This window comes from Balaenoptera physalus, assembly GCF_965194825.1.
Source record: "Balaenoptera physalus genome assembly, chromosome: 14".
In the NCBI taxonomy this organism is placed as follows: domain Eukaryota; kingdom Metazoa; phylum Chordata; class Mammalia; order Artiodactyla; family Balaenopteridae; genus Balaenoptera; species Balaenoptera physalus.
In genome coordinates, this window is record NC_138893.1 from 71,391,618 (window position 1) to 71,419,568 (window position 27,951).

A 27,951-nucleotide genomic window follows, 5' to 3' on the forward strand; every position below is an offset into this window, starting at 1 on the left:
TGATACAGCAATACAGCAATAATGCACAAATAGCTGTTTTGAAATATACGTAAATTGTGAAGCTACTTTGGTTTCTTGTTCAACTTGCACAAGTTACGGAAGATGTCAGAGGAAATATTAAAATGGCATTGCATAAATTTACATTTAAAATTATAAGACATAAAACTGAGTTAAATTTTTTTAGAAAAATTTTTCCTTAGTAATCATCATTTCCAGATATACTAAAATTTATATTTTTACATCATTTATGAGAAATTTATCCTGATGTTATCACAGCCTATAAAATACTCTTAATAGCACAAGCAGCCGTTGCATCCGTAGAAGGATCCTTCTCAAATTTTGGTTTTTTGTTTTTATTTATTTATTTTTTTTGCCACACCGCATGGCTTGCAGGATCTCAGTTCCCCGACCATGGACTGAATCCCGGGCTGCCCGGGAATCCTAGCCACTAGACCACCAGGGAACTCCCCTCAAATTTTAAAAGTATCTAAAATTATTTGTGATCTTCACTTGCCAAGAGTAACTGATGTCATTTTCAATTATATCAATTGAAAGTTGATATTTAAAAAGTTGTTAAAACTATAAATTTTGATGCCCTGACAAATAAATTTGCAGAAAAGTGAGCCAGAAAAATATTATGATCAATCAAGATACCATAATAACAAAGTATTATATTCATTATAAAAATTATGATACCAAATATAAATAATATGAAATAATATAAAATTATGGCAGCAAAAATACAATCTTTTTTGTAATTTGTAGGTTTATGCTGTTACTCATGAATCATTATTACCCTTATTACATTTTATAAGTAGTAAAATACTTTAAAGGAAAAAGATTTGTATTTTAGTAACTTTAATGATATTTTTTTTTTTCCTGCTTTTTGCACAAGGGGCCTCCTGTTCTCATTTTGTCCTGGGTCTGCAATTATAATAGTTGGCCCTGCCTTGGTCATTGAATTTACCCAGAATGTTGATATGGGATAGAAACATTCCCAAATACCTTGTGAATGTCAGGAAATAAGGAAATGGCAGAAGGAAGCCTGGCAAAGGAATAGTAGACCCCTCAAAACAGCAGGGCTTGGGCCCTGGGGAATGAGAGCCTGCACTTGCTGTGAGGACTGAAAAGGCAGTCTTCAGGGAGGCCAAGGGCAGTTGAGGTAAGGAGGGGAGAAGTGTCTCTATGGAATCCCTGGAGGGAGAGTGTCATTGTTGTTGATCGGTTTGTTTCCCCTCAGCAAGGTTCAAGTGAAGGTGGAGACAGGGGAGATGAATCCCACATGCTCAACTTCAAGCAAGGAATTACCTCAAGGATGAGGCCGTGGGTGGGGGCTGCCTTACTCATCAAGGAGGTTAAGTTTTTTTTTTTTTAACATCTTTATTGGAGTATAGTTGCTTTACAGTGGTGTGTTAGTTTCTGCTGTATAACAAAGTGAATCAGCTATATGTATACATATATCCCCATATCTCCTCCCTCTTGCGTCTCCCTCCCACCCTCCCTATCCCACCCCTCTAGGTGGTCACAAAGCACCAAGCTGATCTCCCTGTGCTATGTAGCTGCTTCCCACTAGCTATCTATTTTACATTTGGTAGTGTATGTATGTCCATGCCACTCTCTCACTTCGTCCCAGCTTCCCCTTCCCCCTCCCCGTGTCCTCAAGTCCATTCTCTACATCTGCATCTTTATAAGGAGGTTAACTTTTAATTTTATTAAGATTTGCGCAAAGTATTTGCATTATCTGTTTGTATCAGTCAATATCCCCACAGGAAATAAATAGCCTCACTCAGACAGGGTAATTAAGGAGAGTTTAGTAAAGGGCAATTTCCGGAAGTGTGGGAAGGGTTAAAGGAAACCACCAGGTGGTGATGCAGTATCCTAGGGCTAGCAACAACCTGGGAGCCTTAACCACGCCTGGGTCTGGAGGGGCAAGGGGAAGGAGTGGTTTTCAGTGCCAAGCCAGGGCAGCTGTAGGAAAGAGCCACTTGACAGGAGCTGTGGTCTGTGGTAGAAGGATACAGACAGCCCTCAACACATAGGCAGGGAGGGAATAAATACCCTGACCTCTCGTCTTCTGTCTACTGCCATTGCCCATTGCCTCCCATTGGCCAAACAGAGCCACAAGCAGAAGGCCAGGGAGCCCACTGATACAGTCCATACAGACGGTTCCCTCCCACCCTGCCCCAAGCCCAGAGCAGGTGAGAGGGCAGAAAGTGAATCTACAGGAACAAACAAAGATATTCAGCACTGTGTATGTGTATATGGTATATTTATTATATATATTACATATATATTACATGGTGATATATGGTATCTATCATCTGTATGACATCACATCATATTATATATATCATATATCATATATATATATACACACACATATATTATAATTTGGCCAAGGATAGAGGGGCCTGGAGTTCACCATATACACATACGTATTACATATTATAGAAGAAACATAGCCAGATTAGAGTTTGGGAAGTTAAGAAAAATTATAACAAAAAACTACCTGCTACTTAATTGCCCTCATATTCCTGATTCTTTCAAAACTCTCTGAATACAAAGCTAGCCAGAAAGAAGGGTGCTTTCTAGTTTGCTTGGCTACATTTCCCCTGGGGTAGGCAGGAACAATGATGGGAACTCTGGAGAGTTCCCATGGAGAAGAGGAGGCAGTTCCTGGTTGTGGGTGTGTGTGTGTGTGTTTAGGGTGGAAGTACAGGGCAGAGACCTGGGTCAGATACCAGGGTTTTAGGGTGGAGCTTGATAATGTGCTTTCTCTCTTGCTCTGTTTAAATGTCTCCATGTTTGAACATGATCCTCACTGGCCTAGAGCCAGGTATAAAAGGTGTGGACTAGTCTGCCTGTCCCACAAAGGTACTGAAGTAGGGTGGTGGTGCAGTGCAGAAAGCAGCAAAGAAAGCATCTGGAGAGTGCTTAACATGGGGTTGAAATGGGACATTTCCGTTGTCCCAGGGACTTGGTGTCTTTGGTTGGATTCCTCAGGAAACCCATTCACTCTCCAGCTTCTAGTCAGTCTCTCCAATCTGATTCTATCCCACCACATGTAAAGTGCCAGGAATCTCATCTCCCCTCCATGCTCTGTGCCCTTCAAATCTTCTTCCTACCTCTTCCTTCTTACCTCTGCTCCCCTAAGTCAACTGAAGACTCTTAAGAGGATCCTGATGTCAGTAACAAACAGATCTGGTCATTCCTGGGTCCTGCCCCAAGACACTCTGGTTTAAGAGATGAATCTTTACAAGGAAATTTTCCAATATTTCTAAACAGGGTACCTCTATAAGAACTCACTTGATGTACCAGGAAGTTTACATCAAGAAAAGGTTGGAGATAATAAGGCCTGAGTAAGACCTCAGTATTTGGTCAAATTCCTCCAGTCTCCAGGGATCCCAGAATATCACTTTGGCCTACTTATGAGCTGCTGACCTCTGTAGTCCATCACTTCCCCAAACCTTGCCAAGGACGGAGGGCCTTGGAAATCACAGAGAACTTTCCCTTGCCGAACTTGTTGGTTCTTCCACACCTGTGCTAGAAGGGTGAGAAAGTGGGACCATCCAATCCAAACTGGTGCTCAGTGGAATCCAAGAGGCACAGGATTGCTCTACAACAGCCTTCTGTCAGTGTCTGCCCCACACACGATATACATACAGGTATAGAGATGGGCCAGATCATGCTGGGAATGGCTTCCAGGAAGCCATGCTGCTTCTCCACCTTGATGGGGCATGGAGGACAACTACTTCCCAATTAAACATAAATGTTGAAGACCTCCAAAATGAGTGTTCCTGTGTGCAAGTATCCTTGTGCTCTAGGAATTTTCCATTGGTGGTGATAACTTCACGGTAATGAGCATTCGTTGCCTATCTTCTAGAGAATGTGGGCTACTTAGGATCACAAAAATTGGGCCTTATAGAACACTGAGCGGAATAGTGGAGGGAAAAATGAAGGGGTGATCGTCCAAAACCAGAACAAGTAAAACAATGGAATTCATGGCAGACTTAAGGAAGAATTTCCTGTTAATGGTTGCACTGTGTGACCAAAACAGGCTAAAAAAAGATAATACAAAGTCAAGTTATTTTCTAACTTTCATAGCTCCAAGAAGTGGAGATTTGTGTAGTGGGCTACCTACCACACTCTGTTTGACCCAGAAAGATTTATCAACAAGTTAAAATTCAAAGAATAAATAATTCTCTTATTATACTACTAACTCATTTTATGAGGCTAGCATAACCTTTATAATTTAAAAGGTCAGTAAAGAAAAGAAAATTATAAGCTAAACTCACACAAATGTAAATGCACAGTTTCTAGGTAAAATATTAGCAAATTGAATCCAGTAATATATAAAAAGGATAATTCATGATGACCAAGTTGAGCTTATTTCAGGAATACTGATTTAACCTTAGAAAATCAATTTAAAAATTGACTACAGTAGCAGAGGAAAAGGAAAAAATCATATGATCATCTTAATGGATTCTGAAAAAGCATTTGATTTTTCAAAACCCATTCATGGTAAAAATTTTGAGCAAACTCTGAATAGAAAATAATTTCCTTGATCATTATTATGTGTTTACTCAAAACAACAAACATCATCCTTAATGGCAAAATGCTGAAAACTTTCCCTCTGAATTCAGAAATCAAATGAGGAAGCCCATCTCCATTACTAATCAATATTGTATGTCCTAACCAATACAATAAAGCAAGATAAGAAATAAAAGGTAGAAGAATTGGTAATGAATAATCCAAACTGTCATTGTTCAGGAACTATAAAATATATGTAGATAATCCAAGAGACTCTACAGATTAATTATTATAATTAATAAACAAGTTTAGCAAAGTAATCAACATATAAAAATTAATTATATTTCTATATATACCACCAACAAACATAATAAAATAAAGAAGTACTAAATGAGTTAAAAGGCATTTTAAAATAGTATAAAAAATATGGAGTATCCAGGTATAAATCTAACAAATTATGCAAGACCTCTATGAAAAAAATGATAAAACTTGTTTGAAAGGCATTAAAGAAGACCTAAATGTGTGGAGAGACATACTATGTTTGCGAATTGGAAGACTCAGTATTGCAAAGATGCCAGTTCTCCCTAGATTTATCTAAAGATTTAATGCAATCATTATCAAACTCTTAAATAGGACTAGAGCCCCATATTTTACCTTGTCTTTGGAAAGAATCCTTCCATTCTTCTTTTACCCTCTTTCCAACACTCTTTTCAAACAAGACATCTTAAATGTCTTTAAAATACCACCTCCTTCTCACCAATGGGATTCCTCTCCTCTCCATCACCTCCTACCTCTGCTACCTCTTTGCCATCTTTCTGGCCACCATGGCCCTGGCCCTGTCAAATTGATTACCATGCCCTGGACACATGGAGGAAGGTTCTTTCATTTCTAAAGTATAGTTGCCTTAATTAGGCGGCGTTGCTCAACAAGCAGCCCTCAAGGTCAGCTGACAAAGAACGGTGGCATTTCACGATTGAGGTGGTTGGGCGTAGTTCCAGTGGTGACCAGCAGGTGTCATGGTCACCGATGGGATGCTGCATGCTGCGTCTGCCTTGTTGGACATGGGACTGCCCTGTCACTGCTCTTGGAAAAACTTTCTTTTTAACAACTTGATAAGGGCAAAGAAAAACATCCCAGACAATGTATCCCACTCTTTCTTTCATCATGGCCTCCTCCCCACATTTGGGGAGGCCATTTATGTATTAAAGCTGTCTCATCCATCAAGGAAAATACTTGAGCAAGAAGTGGTGGGAAGTTAGTGTGCCTGGACCCTTTCTTAATGAACAAATCCAGAAGATCTACTGCTCCTCACCTCCTGAGTACAGAGAAACCACCAAAGAATGGGCCCCTGTCCTGAATTTAGTGTTTCCTTTTTCACTTGGGCTCTCAAGGGGTTGTTTGTCTCTTCCTAGCACTTTGTCAACAACTGGAATATATTGCCATGAGAAGAAAGGACACGGGAGCTCCGTGTCTTCAAGCTTCACCTTCGGTGGACTTGACTTGTGTTCATCTCCATCTGCTGAGGGCCCTTGTCTGCTCCTCCTCTGTGCAGAGCTGATTTCAGTGGATTCTGACCCCAATGCACTGCTGCTTTGTCTCTGAGCTCTGCATTTGTCTTCTTTTCTTCCTGGGCCAAAGCATTCCATTCAGCTCATCACTCCTGCAAAGGAGCCACCCAAACTGTCATGGGCAGGGGAAAGATGTCTGCATCCACAGCATCTGACCCTGAGGTGGGTGGTCCTGCGTGGGTCATGAGGACCCTTCCTTAGCCTCCTCCTCATGACTTCTGGGGCTGGACCATAGGACAATGCCATGGAAATCGTAGTCAAGGATGTGCCTTCCTTTCAATTATGGTTCATAGAAAAACACCACCCACATTTTATCTAAGCAGGTAGTAACATCACTAACCAAGGTCAGTCATTCCAGATGCCTGTGCACCTGACAGGTAAGCTTAACAGAAGCTGAAACTGCAGCCCTGAGGCTGGTAAGTAAATTGGCAGGTCCTGGTTTCTATCCTCACGTTTCTGGCTGGTCTGCAAGTCTCAGTTGGCTCTGTCCCCCTCCCTCCAAGCCCCTGCCCTCCCTGTCCTTTCTGTACATACAAATCCAGTTCAGCCTAGCCCTGCCCTGCTCAGCACTGCCTGGTTCTGGAATGGCCCCTTTTATGCCATTGAACAGGATCCTCCTTCCTTTGTATACAAAGCTCCCTTTCTGCTCATTCGTCTTCAAAAACTACCCAGGTACCGCCTGCTCCAGATTTGAAACCTGGGTGTCTGGTCTTTAAAAATTCCCTGCCCTCCCCCACCCACAGGACATGCAGTATCAGGGACTGAGCCAGGCTTTGGTATTTGTCCCTGCCTTGTCACAGTCACCCTCTCCCTCACTGGACCTCCCTCTGGCCTTCCTGATTCTCTGACCCTCTGCACAGCCCCCAGCCCCTTGGGCCCACCTGCTGCTCACCATCTTCCCTATTCCTCCCAAATTGGTCACCATCTCGGTCTTCCCAGTATTCACTTCAAATCCTTTCCATTTTAAAGTCTGAACCTCATCATGCAGGTGACTTTGAGTGCTGCTTTCCTGGAAGGATAGAAGCCATCTGACATGAGATTTTTCAAATTCTCCCCATTGGCCTCAACATTCCTATGCCCTTCCACTCATCCTTTCTCCCTCTTTTCCACCTCAAAGAAAGAACGACCTCTCCAGCTCTCCAAGGCTTTCCCTTGTGTTGGTTCTTCCAGTGGAAGGAACACAGGTTTTTGAAGTCTGACTGTTTTGGGTTCAAATCCTAACTCATCTGTTATAGCTATGTGTCCTTGGGCAAATTATTTGAACTGTCTGAGCCTCAGTTTCCTAATCTGTAAAATGGGGATAATACTCCCCACTTACCAGGGTGTGTGCATATGGAATCATATACTATGTGTATGTGATAAAAAGCCTTGACACACAGTTGACTGTCATTAAAGCAAGTGACTCCCGGTCCTGCTCCTCTGTAAGACCTCTCATCATCAATCATTCCCGTGCTCTTGAATGCAATTTCTGCCACTTTTGGAATTTTCCATGGGTTTGATCACCTTATCCACTTCCCAGCTGGGTGACCCTACCTGGTTCATTTAACCCCTCTGAGCTTTAATCATCTTCTTGGAAAAATAACAAAAAAGCATTGACCTCACAGGGCTGTTATGAGAGACTAGTGAGACAAAGCCAAAGAGAGCACATCTCTACAGGGTCATCGTGGGTGCTGTTTGGGTCCTCTGTCACTTTAGTCTGTAAGGGTACAAATATTCCATCATTCAATCAGTATGTATTTAGTGAGCATATGTTCCGAGACACATCTTTTTCTGGGTGCTGGGGGTGCAACGTTGTGGCAGAAATTCTTGGATTTTTCACCCAAGAGACACATGCTCCCTTTTTCCTTGGTCTCAGGGCCCAAGTTTGTGCATATGTCAGGAAGCTGGTGCTCTGGAAAGATGGGCTTGTCTTTCTCTCCAGGGAGAAATTATGACTGATCAGAGCCAATCACCTTCATCCTCTCCACTTTGGGTTAGTGGTGGGCCCATGACTTCATCTAGACAATCATATAAAAGGAGAAGTTGGCTAGGACTCTGAACAAGTTTCCAAAGAGACCTGAAGGGATAAAGTCCTTTCTTTCCCTTCTGACCTGCTTGGGTCAGGATGTGAAGGCTGGAGCTGTAGCAGCCATTCTTCAGTGGGAAGAGAAGAGAAGAAATCCCAAGGCATTCCTGCATTCAGAGGTCAGTGGAAGGAGGGTAGCAGGCACGGAGACTGAGCAAAGTATGAAGAAAGTCAGAGGAATTCATTCTGGAATCCAAAGGAATAAATCATTTTAAGGAAGTGGGGCTGACCCAGTACTGTTTCAGATCAAGTAAAATGAGCACTGAGACCTGACCTTGGGCTTAGCAGTCTGAAAAATCACCTTTTCAGGGCTCCTGGGGGAAAAGCCTGATTGGAGAAGGTTGAGGAGAGGAGAGGTGAGGAAACAGATTGAGGAGAGCAGAGAGGTGGGTAGATTTGATGTTGGGACCATGAAGGGGGTCTCCTTGGGCGGAGTCTCCTTTCTCAGTAGAGCTTGAGGTTATCAGCTGAGCCTAGGGAGAGAGGAAAAGGCTTGCCTGTGTCCTGGGAGAGTTGAGGGCAACTCAACTAAGGAAACGTAATGAGATTATCGAGAAGTGTGAGAGCCACTTGAGATGTGTGGCCATGAGTGTTGACTAAGACCAGTTAGCATGGGTTTGTGCAATTCTTCAAGCTGGTTCAGCTGCATGGACATAGGGGTACAGGAGGTGGAAAACTGAATTTTACCCAGGATGGGGGCTTCCCAGTTAAGTATGAGAGAGGCGGCGGGGTGGGGGGTGACGTGGTGTATGCAACAGCAGCAGACACATAGTGCTTACCGTGCCAGACAGTGGTCTAATTTTTCTAGGCCCTTTACTCGTGTTAACTTGCTTCACTCTCAAACAGACCTATGAGTAGGTACTATTATCTCCATTTTACAGATGAGGAGACACAGCACAGAGAGGGTCAGGATCTTGCTAAGGTAGCAAAGCCAGTATGTGGTAGAGCCAGGATTTGAACCCAGGTGTTCTTGGCTCAATAATCTTACTCTTAACCACTGTGCTGTGTTGTAGCTCTCCCTCCCACATACATGCAGGTGACTGATTTTAGTGATGGGCTATACTAATGGAGATGATGTGACAACATGCAATGGCTCAGGCAACATATATTGTTTTCTTTCCTACTTAACACTCCAGGGAAAATGTTCTAGGTGGGTGGAAGTTGGGGTCCCAGCCTGAAGACCAGGGCACCTGGAACAAAGCCCAGAAGAGGGACACAGAGGCTGGTCAGTATGAACCCTTGGCCCATGGACTTCTCACCCACTGGGGAGAGGTGCCTTCAGAGCAGGGTGGAGTGCGTCTTCTTGCCTGAGTGGGGGGCTTCTGAGGAGTGAATAGGTGATAGCAGAAGGGTAGCTGGGCATCTCGTCGTGTGTCTCAAAGAGGCTCAGGATTTGGAGGGAGGAGGTAAGACAGGTGGTTAGAGGAGCAAGGAAGATGCCTCCTGGACCCTATGGAGGCAGCCAGGTGAGTCAAGGCTACAGGAGGTAGATTCCGGCTAGGGGTTTGGGGATGGGCAGAGCTGCACATCCTTTGCATAATCACCACCTCAAGCAAGATGCAGAACTATTCCATCACTCCAAATATCTCCCTCATGCTATCCCTTTATAATCACTTGTCCCCATCCCTAACCTCTAGCAACCACTAATCTGATTTCCATCTCTATAATTTTGTCATTTCAAGAATGCCGTATATATAGAATCATACTATATGTGACTATTTGCAATTGGCTTTTCCCACTCAACATAATGCCCTTGAGATCCATTCGCGTGTTGCTTGTACCAATGGTTCATTCATTTTTACTGCTGGGTAGGATGCTATGGACCACAGTTTGTTGAACCATTCACATACTGTAGAACATTTAGGTTGTTAACAGTTTCTGACTGTTGTAAATAAACTCAACAAATAATCATGTACAAGTTTCTGTGTGGACTGAAGTTTTAATTTCTCTAGGATAAATGCCCAGGGGTTCAGTTACTGGCAAAGATATGTTTAGTTTTTTTAAGAAACTGCCAAACTGTTTTCCAGGGTGGCTGTGCCATTATTATATTCTCAGCAGCAGTGTATGAGGGGTCCTGGATTCTGTTTAGAATAATACAACTTTATTATTTTAAATTTAATTAATTTGCAATTTATGACAATTTAAACATTGGACATAGCCTTGGTATAAAGCATAAGAGGTATAACTGGGAATCGGTTTTAGTGTTGAATTCTACTTGATTTTATACCCTGCTTTCAAGAACTGTAGGTCAATATGGTTTAACATGGTTCTTGAAAGTAAAACAATTGAATTTTTAAAGATATGCCAATTCAAAAATTCCAATACTGAATTAGGATTTTTCCTTGCTTTAATGTGAATGAATGAAATCTTAATAGAGATAGTTGTAGGAGGGGATTACTGCTGAGTGCTTACATTGGTAACAAAAAAGGTGAATGCGGTGGTGACTTTAAGCAGACCAGCCCGTGCCTGGGCATCCGTGATTTAGTGCTGCTCTCTGCTCTACCGTGAACCAGCCTCATGACCAGAGCAGTTCACGTTCTCCTTCTGGGCTTCGGTTTCTTCAGATGTACGTGGTTGACCCGAATAAATTACTAAGTAAAAACGACCTGGGACTAGCTAAAATGCCGATGCCCCTGGCTCTCCCCCATGGGGCGGTGTTGGGAAATTTACATTTCATCAAGTTCCAGTTTAAATCTGATGAGTTGACAAATTTGGGAGAAGCAACACAAGATGGTTGCAAATATAGTAACATGCTTTACTAGCTAGTGTGGAATGCAAGTAGCCTTAAGCAGGAAAAAGATAAATTTTGTAAAACATTATATAATGTTTATTAGTTTTTTTTTAAAGCAATAAAACACAAAGGGGTACAAGGGGAAAAAACCCAGAAATGGACAATAATTTCCCTGAATAAGTCATAATTAATGACTAAATAATAACAACTCAAAAACTCTCCCCAAAGCAACCACTGTTAAAGTTTCTAGTGATTCCTTCTAGATAAAGAGTATATGTATAATACGTATAATAAAATATATAATATGTAGATTATATATTCTACATATTCTATATATATTATATAGAATATAGAATATATAATATGTATAATAAAAGGTATATGATATAAATAATATATATTTTATGTTTATACATATTATGCATATATTTACACTAAGAGGAATCATACAGGCCTATTCCACACTTTTTGTTTTTTAAAAGATCTTCTTGGCAAGTGTTGAATGCCAGCAAACACAGACCTACCTGCCTCCTTTGCATTGCTGTGTAGTTGGTTTTCCACTGTGTGTGAACTACAATTTATTTATCTGTCCGCTATTGATGGACACTTTGGTGGCTTTTAGTTTTTCACTATTACAAAAAATATTGCACTATTTTATTTGCTTGAGTGAACTTTTGCAAAACTTCTCATGGGATCAGTTCCTCGCAGCTGGGTTTGCAAATGACATGTGCATTTACAGTTTTAATGAGTATCACCAGATGCCCTGCTGAGAGGTTGCGCTAACCTACATTCCCACTTCCGGCATACGGGGCTGCTCACCAGCCATGCCCTCACCAAGCCCTGGGCTTCAAAAAATTATTTTAGTTTTTGGTTAATATATGAAGTAAAATGCATTCTTTCTCTTTTAAAAAAGTCTCTCCATTTTGAAACTGCCTTTGATTTAAAGGGCTCCGAAGATCTGTTCTTTTACCCCTACCTTTACAGAGCTATGATCACTCTAATTCTTGCTTTTCCCTCTCTCTGCTGGCTCCTTTTTGAACCTAAGTACCAGAGAGTGTGAGAATTCCTTTTCCCTTTTCTCCAACCATAGTGCTCCTTTAAAAAAAAAACAAAAAGAACGTTTTATTGAGGGCTGATTTAATACAAAGAGCAGTATATATTTAATTTATACAACTGGAAGAGTATGGAGATCATTATACACCCGTGCAACTATCACCACAATCTATGCCATAAACATATCCATCATCTCCAAAAGTTTCCTCCTGTCCCATTGTTATTATTATCATTATTATTATGTGGGCATAAGTGATGATCACAATCACATTTCTCTTGCCTTCCCACTGGCAGCTCCAGGCCATTATTTCTCATTATGTTCTTGCACATTTCTCTGTCCTTTCGTGCAGGTCCAAAGGTCATGGAGAACGGTGGAGTTAATTAAACGAAGGCTCAGCTCTTGGCCAGCCCCCTGGTTCCTTGCAGGGCTCTTTCTTTTGATTGCACCAGGAGATAAAGTGACATCGTTGTCAAAGCCCTGGCTGAGCTGCAATCCCATTGCCTTCAGTGGCACCTAATCCAGTTGAGCTCTTACAGGCTCTCTCGGATCACTGGCTTTGAGGACTCAGGCTGCTGGGGTGGCTCTGCCTGCTGACAGGCCAGAGGCTGCACAGGGCTCAGGGCATGAGAGCAAGCCTCAGAAAAGAGAAGGGCCCTTGTTGACTCACTTGCTGGGCCGCCAAGAGCTTAGTAACAAACAGTAATCAAAGGCAGCAGTACAGGCGACAGAGGCAACTCAGCTGAGAGACGAGATCCCCGCTCCTGTTGGAAAGTGGTCCATGATGAAGGCCTAGACCAGGTCACGGAGACTTTTTGGATGCAGCCTTTGACACAGGACGCAGGTACTCCTTGTCATCCTTCACTTTTCTCCTATCAAACTGGATCAAGGGAAGGGCAAACCCATTCACTGGATCTGGGTATTGGGAATAAAGATAACTCAGCTGGGCTAGGCCTTGTGTTAAAGGCTCTTTGCAGTGTTGTTTGGAGTATTATGCGTTCCAGGCTACTGGCAGGGACTGATTCAGACAGTGCATTTGTTTTTAATGAGTAAAGAATGGGCTCAACGGAGAAAACTTGGACTTTAGAGTCAGACCAACCCTTGTTTGAATCTCTCCTTTGCTATTCAACATCTGTTCAAACTCATACAAATGCTTTACTTTTCCTGACACTCAGTTTCCTCACCTGTTAAATGGGATAATAGTACACACATTGCAGCGATGTTGAAGATACATGAGGTGACATATGAAAGGCACTTAGCACATGCTTGGAGCATAAGAGTAGCCCAATAAATGATAGCAGTCACTGTCTTTCAGGAATGAGTGTTTTGGTTATTCCTTACAGGAGGTCAGTGGTTTAAGATAAAGAGTCTCAAGCCATGTCTAGTTGACTTACAGAAAACAATGAAAAAAAGAAAAAAAATGTCAATGATTCATCTAGTTTTATATGTATGCTTAAAGGAAAGAAAAAGCTCAGTTGAGTTTTTTTGACACTTTAAACAGCCTTTTTTTTTTAAAGCAGTAATTGAATTCAGAGATGAATATCTGCTGACTAAATCCTGTGATTTGCTATTGGCTATTAGCTGAAACGAATCAATTAGTTTATCAATTCAAGAAGTACTTACTAGGTGTCTCCTGAGTGCCAGGCCAGGTTCTAGGTGTTGGGGACACCTCTCTCTGCCCACAGGATCTTCCAGGTGAGTGGGGGAGCCAGCGAGGTGAACCTGCACAGCAGCTTGTGGTGGTAGCAAGTGTTGGAGTGGCGCAGGCTCCTGGAAGAGGTGCTGTCTGAGCACTGTTCGAATGCTAGGGGGGAACTAGTGAGTGATGGGAGGGGAGGAGTTGGGGAAAGGCATCCTAGGCAAAGTAAAGCACGTGCAAAGGCCCAGTGGCATGAATAAGTAAAACACATTTTAGGAACAGCTGGCAGTCTGGAATAACTTGAGTGAAGTGTGAGTGTTGGGCATCTGATAAGAGAGGAGTTTGCAGAGGTGAACAGAGCAGATCAAGGAAGGCCTTCTATAGCTTGTCTTTTGTTCAGAAGGTCCTGCAGAGCCACTGATAATTTTAATGAGGGGGATGTCATGATTGCATTTAAATATCAGAAAGATTATTCTGGTAGTAATATGGGTATGGGATTGGAGAGAGTGAGCCTGGAATAATGATGGATGGCCTAATTTAAGGAAACGATAGTGGGGATGTTGAGAACCTCCAAGCAAATGCTGCCAACACTGAAAAAAACCAAACATGCATAGATATATACATAAGTTTGTTATAAACATTATTGATGTGAAGGATGTGTATTGCACAATTTACAAGCAATAAAGTATACGATACTCTTTATTGCCAATTCTGTATAGCCAACTGATTCACATGGAATGTATTCATTGATTTTTGGTGAACTCTTGTATCCTTAGTCAGCCTATGTTTGCAATTGACCAATGAGTATAGTTCCAACACTGACTGATATTTTTGTTTACGTTGCCAAGGAAGAAGAAAGTTAAGCAATGAAGGTGAATGTGTTAACTCCACTCATTTGTCAATGACATGAGTGATTTTTGTGCTGAATTGGACAATAGTTTTTTAATTCTGGAAGAACATTTCCTCAAATTTTGTTCTATTTACAATGTAATAACTGCAGACATGACACACTTTTAGCTTTGATCTGCATTGTTAACATTTTCTTTATCATTTTCTTAAGTCTTTTTGACTGAAAAAAAAAGAAGCACAGCCTAAAAGTTGAGAATTATATTTTATTTGAGGACATTACTGAGGACTGTAGCCTGGGAAGGCAGCCTCTCAGATAGCTCTGAGGGACTGTTCCAAAGAGGTAAAGGAGGAGCCAGTATACATAGGAGTTTTTGCTGAAAAGAAAAAAACAAAAACAAAAACACATGTAGTTGAACATCAAAAGATTACTGCTAAACACAAAAAACAGACATCTCAAGTAAATGATTTTAGTGCCTTTCTGTGTATGGGAAGATGCAAGAGTCTGGGCTCATAGAAATTATTCCTTTGATATGCATCTTAACTATCTTGGGCCAGTATCCTGTTTTTCTCTGTCCTGAATTCCCCTCTGCAGGGCCCACCATCGGGGTGGCGGCAGTGGCAGGCAACATTCACTGTTTACTGGAGTTTTTTTTTGTCCACAGTCTAGACAATCAACAAAACAACAAACCAAGCCCTGATTTGTAGCTTTTGCCAATTTCTTTGGTGTAAATACTCCCACTATGGCCACTTCTAAGCTCCCAATGTGATATCTCTGAACATAAAGTTGGAAGTGATATGCACCAGTACACCATTGTGTCAGTATAGAATTTCTACCATATACATGGAATTGATTTAAATAAGCTCAAGAGCATAGACAACATAATATATATAGTAATATAATCAGGAAATAGTAAGTTTGAGTATATTATCAATATAATTTATTTAATTAGAAGTTTCTATAAATTAATTTTTGTAATAGCTATGTTTAACAACCAGCTTGCAAAATTTCTGGAGATTTAATAATTGGTTCTTACCAGTCAGTAGGAACCTTCTTTAGCACATCACAGGATCCAAGAAAGTTTTAAAGAAGCAGAATCCATGGGGATAGGAATATGGTTAGTGGGGATGGGAGAAGGGGAGACAAAGAAAGGAATTAAGAAGAATACCTGTTTCTCTCTATGGACAAATATATCACTCATCAAGATAGGAAATACAGGAATGGATTCAGGTGTGCAAGTCAATGCTGGGCTCTTTGAAAAGACCAGTATGGAAAGATGACTATGATTTAAAGACAAAACAGAGAAGGATGAGGGAAGTTTGCAATCTTCAAGAGATGTCCTTGGACTTCTGATGCCTGCAGACATTGTGCTCACTCCCCTGGTGGGATCCTATTCTTTGAACTCCCAGCATCTAAACCCATAGGTCTGGCTCATCAGCACTCAATGGAATTTATTTTGGCTAAGTCATTGTGTATTAATCCTTTTATTTTTAAAATAATGTTTACTTTGCCCTGCTATAAAATGAATGCAATGCTACTCTCTACAAAGTGTTTTTAGCCTAAAACTATCTGGAAAGCAATGTAAACCTTCCTGGAGAGACTCTTGGGTGCTGTCCCTTGCCCATCCTGCCTCTTCATCAGTCTTGCTCATTGGACTTGAGGTTATGGAGGAAGGAGAGGGCTGGTTCAGAAGGACCTGCTGAACTAAGGAAGTGCTCTTGGTGGGCCAGAGAAGTGTGGGCAGGGCACACAGCATGTATGGGAGCATGAATGAAAATAGCCCTGGTGACCATTTCTCCCCCTCTCAATCCCCCTAGTCTCTGGCCCTGGTCATTGCCCCTGCCCCACCCCCTTCATCCCCTTTTGCAGGTCCCTTCCACCCACAGCTTTTGACTTCAGGCCATACAAGCCCACCTGACACTGGGCAGCCCATCCTGGTGTATGACCTCGGCTCATCCTCTGATAAGTCCTCCACCAAATTCCTTCCCTTTGATCTAAGAGAGTAATTACCCAAGTTCCCTGGAACATTGAGAAGCCCTAGTTAGGGGTTTCCTTGGTTACTTAACACTGCAATACCACATCCAATTTAGTTGGCTGAAGCCATTGCCTGCCTGCCACTGGTTCTTCCAAACAAGCTGATGGAACCTAGAGCAGGGCTCTGTAGCTTGTAATGTTCTGTGAACCACCCAGTGATCTTCAGTGATCTTGTTAAAATGCAGATTCTGACTCAGGAGGCTTGGGGAGGGCCTGAGTCTATTTCTAACAAGCTCCCCACCGATGCCAATGTGGCTAGTCTGAGGGACCGCACTTTGAGTAGCAAGTACAGCCTAGGCCAACTCCCGACTGATGAAGCCACTTCTGTTCCTAAGTCCTAGTTTTGTGAGTTTGTCCCTACCCTATCCCCTGCCCTCAGCATATACTCAACTGTTAATAATATAAATAGCTAGCATTTATTGAGAAGCTATTATGTGTCAGACACAATAACCGATGTTACACATCAGTAAAGAGAAAAATAAGTTTGCCCAAGGTAGACGAGGGTCAATCCAACTCTGACTTTAGAACCTGTTCTCTCAGCCACTATGCTTTGCTTTCCTCATTTTCCTTCTGCGCTTTTTGGCCCAGAGGTCGGTGTTTGCAGTTGCTCTCCTCCCAGACCTCTTCTCCCTGAGACTGGCTAACTCCCCTTCCCCGGACTTGGTCTTCATTTTATTCTTGGTCACTGGCAACTCTATTGCTAATTGCCCTTATTTTTCTTGCCTTGGTTGTAGACTTCCTGCTCCTTATATTTCCTAGAGTTTAAATGGTTGTAATAGCCTAATGTCATTAGAAATAGAGTAGGTAGTGAAAAAAGGCAGGAAGGAGACCTATAGAATGGTGGAAAAGGATCAGTTCATGGGGGGCTGGTACCAGTCAAGAAGAAGATTTTGAGGCTAAGCCATCAGAACTTACTCTTCCATAGATTAAAAAGGTATAAAAAAGCGTTTGGCTACGTAGGAAATGTGTTGGACATTAAAGAGAAAAGTATCATCTAAGCATTTCGTTTATTTCCTGTATCCGTATTTGTGTGGTGCTGGTCAGAGTACAGGCTGCTCCCACTTAGTCATTCATTGATTTACTCAGTCATTCAGCCTATGCGGAAGAAGGAGCTTCAAGTGGGAGTGTCCCCACGCAGCCCGTGGGAAGGACAGGAGGTGAGAGGAGGGTGGTGCATCTTCAGATGCACCTTTCTAGATGCAGCCTTTCTAGAAAGGCTATGGAGGCAAGGGGAAGTGGTTGGAGATTAGTTTGGGGCAGGGGTGGGGTAGGGTGGGGTGGACCAGAGGTCCTGCAAGCCTTGGTCAGGAGTTTGGAACCTGAAATGATCCTATGGAGACTAGAAAGCTGCTGAAGATTTTAATGCGGAGGAGTAGCAGGGTCAGATTTGTTTTTTAGGAAGAGGTCTCCACAGAATGGAGAATGGATTGGGGCAGTGGTAAATGGAAACCATTTGGGAGAATATAGTTGTCATTTAAGTGGGAGATGCTGGTAGCTTAGGCCAGGCCTGTGCAGTGGGGCTGGGGAGAAATGGATGCATTTGAGAGAGGTTTTGGAGGTAATGATTAAGAGGGTGGGGAGTTGAGGGACAGGAGAGAAGAGTGATGCTTGAAGGTTTGGCTTGAGTAGCTGGGTAGGTGGTCATGCCATTTGTTTCGATAGGGAGTTGGAGGAGGAGGCGTTGGGGGGAAGATGATTTCAGTCTTGAGCATCCGAGTGGGATTGTCTAGTAGGCAGCTGGGAGCACCAAAAAGGAGCTCAGGAGAGAAGTCTGAACTGGAGGCACGACTGGAAGTGGTGAGTTGACAGTTGGTAACTTTAAAGTATGTAGAGTGATTTGAGGAGAGAGGCCAGGGCAGGAAGAACCATGAGGCCCACTGGCATTCGGTATTTCATATATTCATTGTTACACATAACGCCATGGCAAATCTCTTTGAGTATATACATGTCAATTATATTCTTAGTGTAAATTCCCAGAAGAAGAATAACTTGCCAAGAGAGATGGACATCCCCTGGCTCCTGAGAGGTATTGCCAGATTGCTTCATAAATCAGCAGTCTCAGGTCAGGTCTCTGGGAGGAACAGTTTCATTGCAACCTCACAAGCACTGAGTGTGCTCAGCACTGAAGCCAACTTGATGGATGAAAAATGGGCCTCCTGACTGTTTCCATTTGAGTCTCCTTGATTACCTGTAGGGATGGGCAGTGTTCTGTATGCTTTAATAATGAGTTGCAGTTTCTTTTATGATTTTTCTTAATCTCACTTCTGCTTATCTGTTGGTATTGGGAACCACAGATTTCTCTTTCTCTCTCTCTCGACAGAAATAGCCACTTTCAGCTTGACCTTCATCCCTTTTCCCAGCTCACTGTATTGCACTTTATAGATGTCACAGTGGGAAACAGCTTCTGAACTCAAGAGCCTAGAAAGGGAAACTGGTGACTGAAACCCAGGCAAGGAGCTTGAGACTGTAGTTCTCTCCCTGAAACCACTTGGAATGTCTTGTGAGGAAAAACCCTCACTTCTTCAACCCTCTGCTGTTCTCAAATGTTTCTTTTTTGTGCTAAAGCAAGGTCTCTTGGAACAGTTAAGCCTGATAGAGATAGTTAAGGACCATTTCTTTTCCAGTAGTTATGTTTAATGATATGTTCTCGATGGATAAATTCAGCTGAAGGATGTAGCTTCACCCCTGGTGGAACATTTTGTGGGGTTTGTGACAGGGTGAGCCACCTCTCAACTTGCACGAGGTCGGGAGCCCACCAAAGTCCCTGCCCTGCCTGAGTCCCCTCCACCAGAGGTTGATCTCCTAGCTGTGGCTGCAAGATGAGAGGAGATTAAGGTCTCTGTAAAGAGGGGCCTTCCCAGGCTTGTCTGGCTCCTGGACCCCTCTGGAGGCAGCAGACCTCGCCAGCTGGTATTCACAGATCATAGCCCCCAACACACTTACCTCTGTTTCACATTTTCCCTCTCCCACGGGGTGATGCAACCAGCAAAAGGAATGTACTCTTTGTCTTTGGTTGTCAGGGAGAAATGGTTGAGTTGAGATGTAAAGCCTCGTTCCATTTTACAGACCAAAGTGAATGTCTGGAGAACTAGGACCAGAAACCTGGCTTGTTAATGCCTACTCCAAGAACTTTAAGTTTCAATATTTATTTTATTTTATGTATTTTAAATTTAATTTAGTTCTATTTTACTATTTTATTTTATTTTACTTTATTTTATTTTATTTTAATAGACTTTCCTTTTAGAGCACTCAGAATAATGCCCTTGAGATCCATTCAGGTTGTTGCAGGTATCAACAGTTTGCTTTTCATTGCTGAGCAGTATTCCACGGTATAGCTATACTACAATTTGTTTAACCATTTACCAGATGAAGGACATTTTGGTTGTGAACAGTTTTTTTTCTCTGCAACTTGACTACCATTTGGTATGATCACTTTTTTTTTCTCTTCTAATAGGTGGGTAGTGATATCTCCTTATAGTCTTAATTTTTTTTCCTCTTGTGGCTAGTGATGTTGAACATTTTTTCATGTGCTTATTCACCATGTGTATAACTGCTTCAGTAAAATGTCTCTTCCTGTCTTTTGCCCACTAAAGTTTCTTAAAAATAGACTTTATTTTCTAGTTTTAGGCTCACATAAACCTGAACAGAAGGTGCAGATATTTCCCATATGCTCCCTGCCCCCACTCATGTATAGGCTTCCCCATTATCAACATTCCCCACCACAGTGGTATATTTGTTACAACTGATCAACCTTCATTGACACATCATCACCCAAAGCCCATAGTTTACATTAGGAGTCACTTGGTGTTATACATTCCATAGGTTTGAAGAGATGTAAAACGACATGTATCCACCATTACAGTATCATACAGAATAGTTTCACTGCCCTAAACATCCTCTGTGGTCCACCTATTCATCCCACTCTCCTCCCTAACCCTTGGCAACCACTGATCTTTTTACTGTCTCCGTAGTTTTGCCTTTTCCAGAATGTCATATAGTTGGAATCATACTGTATGTAACCTTTTCAGATTGTTTTTTTTCCACTTAGTAATATGCATTTAAGTTTCCTCCATGTCTTTTAGTGGTTTGATAGCTCATTTCTACTTAGCCCTGAATAATATTCCAGTGTCTGGAAATACCACAGTTTATTTATCCACTCACCTACTGAAGGACATCTTGGTTGCTTTCAGGTTTTAGCAATTATAAATAAAGCTATCATAATCATTCGTGTGCAGGTTTTTGTATGAACATAAGTTACCAACTCCTTTGGGTAAATACCAAGGAATACAATTGCTGGGTCATATAGTAAGAGTATGTTTAGTTTTGCAAGAAATTGCCAAACTATCTTCCAAAGTAGCTGCACCATTTTGCATTCCCACCAGCAATGAATGAGAATTGCTGTTGCTCCACATCTTTGTCAGCATTTGGTGCTGTCAGTGTTCCGGATTTTGGTCATTCTAACATCATTCTGAATGCTCTGTTGTGACGCACGTACACATTAAGGATTGTTATGTCTTCTTGGAGTATTAACTCCTTTATTATTATGTAATGTCCTCTTAAATTCCTGGTATGATAATTTCAAGATCTCTGTCGTATCTGAGCCTGGTTCTGTCACTTGCTTTATTTCTTCAGACTGTGTTTTTTCCTTGCTTTTATACATACTTGTAATTTTTTGTTGAAACCCAGACATGATGTATTGGGTAATAATTGAGATACATAGGCCATTAGTGTGAGCACTTGTGTTTATCTGGCCAAGATTCACACTGTGTTTACTATTTACTGTAGCTGTAGGTGTCTGAGGCTTCAACTTCTTCTAGTATCTTTGCTTTTGTCTCCCCTGTTGTCTTTGGATGTCTCTAAAAACTCCTTCTTAAATAGAATCCTTGCAGTTCTTTTCACTGTCATCCTCTGTTATTATACAGGAGTCCTGTCGATGTGGTGGTGAGGTGTGGGGAAGAAGTTGTGTTCTATAATCCTATGATTAGGTCTCAGTCTCTCAGTAAGTCTGTTGTTCCCTTGGGCTGTGACCTTCACACATTCTTCTTAGCTTCCTTCTCCCTTGTGGTGAGACAGGAAGGCTAGAGGCACTGGATTTGGGTATTTCCCTTCCCTTCCCTTGTCTTGGTTAGACTCTGGTAAAGTAGTTTCCCTTAATGGGGAGATCAGAATGCTCTTGGCTTATTTCAAAATGTTTATGTTTTTTCTTCTGCTGGAAAGCATGAGTGGATTTTCTCATATTTGCCACAAGAACCTGGTGGGACTCCTAGAGATAAAACTCACGAAAGTGTGGGGTCCCTCTAAGACTGGGCCCTGCAGAATTTTTAACTGTTAAGCTAGTCTACCCTCAGCCTCTGCAGCTTGTCAGTTACCGTCTGTTTTCCTTCCTGGTACTGACTCCAGCCACTTACTTTTTTTCTAATTGTGAGAATGGGAGTGATGACTTCCAAACTCTTCACAGGCTGGAGCGGAAACTGGAAGTCTGCCTGTTGCATATTTTAAGACTTAATTCATGTAAATGCCATACCAAACTTTTATTTTTTTTTAATGTAGTCCAATATATCACTTGTCTTTCATGGATTTTGAATTTTTTTATCTTGCTTAAGTCTTTCACCATTTCATTTATAAATAAAATAAACATTATTATATCCTAAATCTCTCTCTCCCTCTCCCTTTCCTCCCCTCCTTTCTCTCTCTCTCTCTCTCCTATATAGATACATAATATTTAGTACTTTAATTAATCCTAAATTTTGTGTGCAGTGTGAAGTAGGAATTTGAATTTATTTTTGCCAAGTGAATAACTATTGTCCCAATATCATTCATTAGTCAATGCATTTTTCCTCACTGATTTAAATTACTAAATTTTTTATTCAATTTGATCTATTTCTATTTTATATTCTATTTCATTAGTCTGTTCATATGCGAATACCACACTATTTTATTCATAGGGGTTTTATAATACGACTATTTTTTTGTTTTAACACTGGGTAAAAAGTCTTTGCAGCTTCTTCGTTTGCACTTTCAGCTTCACCAGAGAGCAGCATTGTGGAAAACATACTAGGTCTTGAAGCCACTAAACCAGCCATTGTGAATGTTAAAGGATAACAGACTTGAAATATTTTAGCTTTAATAAAAAGGTCTTTATATGTTGCCAAGGATTTTTCTTTAATTGTGGAGAAGTTTTCCCCTGATGACTTCTGTGTTTAATCTTTGGTCTTTCCATTGCCTTTATTATTCTTACTTCTCATCTTCATTTAGATTTTTTTGAACTAGCAAGCAATTGTTCCAGCTAGATAACTTTCTTTTATTTTTACACTGTCTCTAATTGTGTGCAACAGTGTTGATGCCCTTGATTCAGTAGCTCGAGGGATGTCCCATGTTCTTCCATTTTTTAAAAATGCTTTAGAATTTCATGCTTTTCTTTCATTGTTAAAACTTGTCTTCTCTTACACTTGCCAGAATAAATTATGTCACAGCATGGTTCTGTGGCACTTTCAAACCACTTTGCATACTTAATATTTGGAATCCAACATTTAGCTAATGATGCACAAAGATCAGAGAAAATTTCAAGATGGAATACTTCCAAAGCAGAGTAAAAGAACACACTGAGTGAGGATGAAGTACAGGAAATGAATGGGGAAATGAGTTCCGTAGCCTATTGGCTTGCTGAATTCAGCTCTGTTACTTGGTGTTCATTTGTTACTACCTGGTGCAAAACATCTCTGTTCTAGGAAGAAGACTAATTAAGTGTTTACCAATGTTATTTCCATATTATATTGACTTTATTTCCCCTATTTACCAATCATGTAATTTTATAACAGAAACGTGTTTGTTGATCATAGATTTATTAGAAGAAATATGTCAATGTTATTGTTCATCTTCAGTATCCTTATTATTTTATCTGAATAATTAATTTCTAGGAAAAATATGTTATTATCTCTTCCTATGATTGTCAGTTTATAAATTTCTCCTTGTAACTATGTCAGTTTTTTCTTTATAGACTTTATGGTTGTATTTTTGGTGCATTTAAGTTCATGATTGGGTTTTTTTTTTTTTGAGGATTTTCTTGATCATTATTTTGACAAAAATTTAACTTTTGTCTTTTATTAATATTGCTATGCTAGCTTTCTTTTGGTTAGTGCTTCCATAGCACTCCTATCCTTAATTCTGTCTTTTCAATTTTTCTGTTATTCTGTTTTAGATGGCTTCTTTTAGACAACTCTAGGAGGATTTTCTTTTTCCTCTAATATGATGAACTCAGCTTTTTAAAAAAGCTTGTTATTGACATTAAAGATACATAAAGTACACAAATCATAAGTGCACATCTTGATGAATTTTCACAAACTGAACACACCTGCATAACCAGCACCCAGATCAATAAACAGAATATTACCAGCATGACAGAAGCCTTACTTGTACCCTCTCCACCACCCTCCCTTGACTAAGGGTAACCTCTATCCTGACTTCTAACAGGAAAGGTTAGTTTTACCTCTTTTTTTTTTTTAATCTATATAGATTGAATCAAACAGAATATACTCTTGTGCATGGCTTATTTTGCTCACTATTCTATTTATCAGATGCATTTAGTTGTACTTTGTTCTGTCTCATTGCTGTAGAGTATTTTAAATTTATTTATCTGTCCTACTGTTTATAGGCATTTGAGTAGTTTCCAGTTTGGTGATACTATGAATAGTGTTGCTATGTCCATTCACTACTTGCCTTTTGTGGACATGTATATATGAAGAGTAGAAATTTGGGGTCATGGAGTAGGCATATGCTTAGCTTTTGTGGATACTGCCAGGTAGTTTTTTAAAGTCGTTGTACTAATTTACACTTCTGCCAATGAGATATGAGAGTTCCAGTTATTCTATATCTTCACCAGCACGTGGTACTTTATGTCTTTTTCATTTTAGTCCTTCTGATGGGTGTATAATGGTATCTCATTGTGATTCTAATTGGAATTCCCAGATGATTGATAAAGTTGAGCACATTTTTTATGTTTGTTGGCCACTTGAGTATTCTTTTCTGTGATGTTCTTGTTCAAGTTTTTGTCCATTTTTTCCTATTGCATCTGTTCTTTTAAAATTGATTTGTGGTAGTTTTAAAAATATTGATACATTCTAGATAAAAGTTCTTTTTTTGATATATGTATTCCAGATATCATCTCCCCCTCTGGGTTATCATTTTACTCTTTAATGGTAATGGTGTCTTTTGCTAAACAGATTAAATCCAGCCTTTTAGTGGGTACATTTAATCTTTTTACATTTATTGATTTCTGATATATTATTAATGTGTTTGGTCTTATTTTGTGTGATTTATTTATCATTATTTTTCTTTGTTTTTCCTTTTTCTACTTTCTGTTGGATTAATAAACTTTTTAGTATTCTTTTTATAATCTGATGATTTGGAAACTATAGATTGGATTTCTACTTTTCGTTTTTTTTTTTTGGCCACACCAAGCGGCTTGCAGTATCTTAGTTCCAGACCAGGGATTGAACCCTGGCCACCGCAGTGAAAGCACTGAGTCTTAACCACTGGACTGCCAGGGAATTCTCTGGATTTCTACCTTTGAGATGAGTACCCTAAAATTTTTTGGCTTATATGCTACTGTTAAGATATAATTTCCAAGACTAGTGTAATTGCTTTATAGATAATCTATCTTTATAAATGATAACATATAGACTTTATCTTTGTCTTTGATGTTGTGTGGTGTTACTGCAGTGTGTCTAGGTGTGAATTTATTTTGATTTATCCTGTTCATTACTTGAATGTACTTTGTACCTAAGGACTCCCATTTCTTTAACTGTGGACAACCCTCAGCAATTCATTTATTTCTTCAAATCCTCCTTCTCTCTTCTCCCTCCATTCTCTTCTGGAACTTACACTAGAAGGATGTTGGAGCCTTTCAATTGTACCATCTACCCTGCTGCCAGAGTGATCTTTCACAAGTATGAATTCTATCAGTTGGTCACATGCTTGCCTCTCTGTGCTGGACATTTTCCTAACCACCTTCTCGGCTTTCCAGCTCTTCCATTGCTTATACAATCAATTTTTTGTATTAACTATTTTCCTTTTGAAAAACCTAATTTCTGTTATCTTGGATGAACCCTGACAGATGTACTCTTCATTAATTTACCATTTTATTCAGAAAAATTCCAAATGCCTTACCATGGCCTGAACACTTCTCTATGATGTGACCTCTGTTTACCTCCTCAATCTCATCTTGTTCCATTCTACCTCTCCTTCATTGTACACTAGCCATATTAGCCTTCTGTACAGAAAGGACAACACAGCAGGACTGATTGCTATTCTTTGAAAAGCCTGCTTAAAAGGTTGGCCCTTGGCTCATGTCTGGGAGTTTGGTTTTGGGGAGAGTCTCCATCACCCTAACTGATAAGAGTCGTTATCTGTGCCTAGATGGTGCAAATAATATGGTTTATGCTGATTACATACTTTCCTTCTGGGACTCTGAAATTTTGGTACATACTAGGCAGAGGGTGCATATATGGTCAGCCCCCAATAAGAACGCTGGGTAATGAGCTTTCCTGGTGGACAATATTTCACTTATGTTGTTACAACTCATTGTTGGGGGAATTGATAAGCACATCCTCTGTAACTTGACTGGAAGAGGGCTCTGGAAACCTTGTGCCTTGTTTTCCCAGGATTTGCCATATGTACCTTTTGTTCTTGCTGATTTTGCTTTGTATTCTTTCTCTGTATTAAATAATAACATGACTAGGACTATAAACTTAGCCTTTTGAGTCCTCCTAGTGAATCATGGAACCTGGGGGTGGTCTTGGGAACATCACCCAACACACACCTTATAGATCTGTGGAGGAATGAGACATTGTGTAGCATGTTTTTTTTCTTTTTTTTTTTTTGCCGCGCAGCATGTGGGATCTTAGTTCCCCGACCAGGGATGGAATCCATGTCCCCTGCATTGGAAGCGTGGAATCCTAACCACTGGACCACCAGGGAAGTCCCTTGCATAGTATTTCAAAGTCCATTTGTTAGAATCACTTATATTATTTCTAAAAGTAAATTTCACAAAGACAAAACCTTTAATATACATTTTTACCTTTAAGAGTATCTTTTTGTATATATTTTTAACAGATATACAGGCAGTGTAAAATGTAAAGAAGCCTTCAGTTATAGTGAATTAGTTTTTACAGGACTGGACACACCTAACTTCCTATTGCAAACATTGTTGTCATTTTTGGGTGAAACAAACATGCTTCTCTCTGGCAAGCCTTCTAACAACTGTAATTTACATTTCCAAACACACAGTTTCAAGGTTACAAGTCAGAGATAGTAGACTGACTATTAAAGCAAATAAACAAATACTTGGTCAGAACCTCCATTTTAATAAGCTATAGTATAAATATAAATTTAACTTAAATTTTACAATACCTCATAGGTAAATCACTAATCTCCCCCCTAATCTTTCCAACCCTGAGCTTTCAAACATTGGGTCGATAATTTCTTTACTTGAAGTCTTTCATTAAGCACCATTGACACTGTTAGGATTTCAACAGAAATTTTTAGTAAGGTTGAATCAAGGTATTATAATCCCCTCCCCCACAGTTCCTCAAATTCACCCATTCGTTACTGCCATAAGGCTTTTTTTTTTTAAAGGTAGATTATCTGAAGCCATTCTCTCTCTGCTCCTTCCACAAGGAAGAGTTCTACTTTTTAAAAAAATTTATTTTATTTTATTTATTTTTGGCTGTGTTGGGTCTTTGTTGCGGTGCAGGGGCTTCTCACTGCGGTGGCTTCTCTTGTTGCAGAGCACGGGCTCTAGGCGCACGGGCTTCAGTAGTTGTGGCACATGGGCTCAGTAGTTGTGGCTCATGGGCTCTAGAGCGCAGGCTCAGTAGTTGTGGCGCACGAGCTGAGTTGCTCCGTGGCATGTGGGATCTCCCCGGACCAGGGCTCAAACCTGTGTTCCCTGCATTGGCAGGCAGATTCTTAACCACTGTGCCACCGGGGAAGCCCACAAGGGCTGAATTTAAACATGGCTTGATTATGGTCACGTGGGGTCTTCTTGCTCTCTTTGCTTTTCACTTTGCATGGCAGTGAATATTCCCTGAGAAGCACGGGCCTGTTGAGACAGGGGTGGGGTATTTGAGTATTCTGAGACACTTGTGGAAAATTAAAGAACTATGGAGAGGAGGTGGATAAAACAGATACAGGAGATAGATAAGAAAGTGAAAAGAGAGTATAGAGTTTTAACAGTATAACTTGGATGATAAAGCACTTAATTATAATCATAATGAGCCAGTGATGCATCCAATTGATGCAACTCAGGCAAGTAAACGTCATGAAAAAGTGTTCGTTCCCAGTTGTAAGAGGTTGTGTTGTAGAATAGAAAAGTCCCAAAGCTAAAAGTTCAGCCAGTTAATCTGCAAAACCTTGGACCCAGATCCAGAATCTCTGTCTGTAACTAATCTATAAACTAAATATTTAGACCCAGTAGCTTCCACTAGGGA

General features: G+C 40.6%; 1 long non-coding RNA gene across 1 annotated transcript in view; it reads right to left on the reverse strand.

Annotated features, from left to right (window-relative positions):
* Window positions 1-857: 857 nt before the first annotated feature.
* LOC309643099 overlaps window positions 858-27,951 on the reverse strand; it is a 37,578-nt gene continuing 10,484 nt past the window's right edge. Inside the window, exon 2 of the long non-coding RNA XR_014253549.1 lies at window positions 858-27,563. This is a non-coding gene — a long non-coding RNA (uncharacterized lncRNA). The remainder of the gene's footprint in view (window positions 27,564-27,951) is intronic.